This window comes from Neophocaena asiaeorientalis, unplaced genomic scaffold (assembly GCF_003031525.2).
Source record: "Neophocaena asiaeorientalis asiaeorientalis breed wild unplaced genomic scaffold, Neophocaena_asiaeorientalis_V1.1 scaffold78, whole genome shotgun sequence".
NCBI lineage: Eukaryota > Metazoa > Chordata > Mammalia > Artiodactyla > Phocoenidae > Neophocaena > Neophocaena asiaeorientalis.
Window position 1 is genome coordinate 10,048,779 of NW_020175018.1, and position 796 is coordinate 10,049,574.

A 796-nucleotide genomic window follows, 5' to 3' on the forward strand; every position below is an offset into this window, starting at 1 on the left:
GCCGGCCGCGGCGCTCTCTGGGCCCCGAGCCGCCGGGCTCCGCGCCCCTCCGCGCCGCGCCCCCTCAGCACTGGCCAGCTCCCACCCCCGACGTCACGCGCCGCTGCCACGCACTGCCCTACGGGGCACGCTGGGAATTGGAGTCCGCCGAGCGAGGCCGGCCACGCGGGACCCCACCAACTGAAGGGGTGGGAGGAAGGAAAAGCGGCCTTGAGAAGGGAAGGCCAAGGCCTTTCAATATCATGAACCCTGATGAAAACTTCTGGTAAAAATTGAATAAAGATTGCTTCAGGACCTTCTCCTTATTGTGATTTATCCATGTTCAACATCCCCTACGACGCCTCGTATCCCCCCGCCCCGAGAATGAGTCTTTCCTAGAAGGCGGATCGCGAAGGAGCCGGGTGAGCACGTGCAATGAAGCCCAGCCCTGTGGGCGGGGCTTAGAGGGCGGAGCTTGGGTATTCACGAGGGCCTTCCTCCGCGGCTTTGGGACAAATTGGACCCGAGATTAAAGGGCCGGAGTTTAACTCGAGGTGACTGCGTTCGTATGCAAATGGAATCTATAAAACTCCGCTTTCCGGGGTACTCTTTAAAGCCTTTTACTTCCGGGTGGGCGGGAAAGGTTTAAGTTTCTCTTCCTCCTCTTTCATTCTCCCCCTGCCCAAAGAACAGAATGGCAAACTAAGCTTCAGGCCATTGATGCCGATAAAGAAACTCAGACTCTTGACTCCTGAGGTCTTGAAGCCCTCCGTTTGAGAGGGTCCTTACCCGGTTTTGTTCGCCTTCCCTTCTCCTC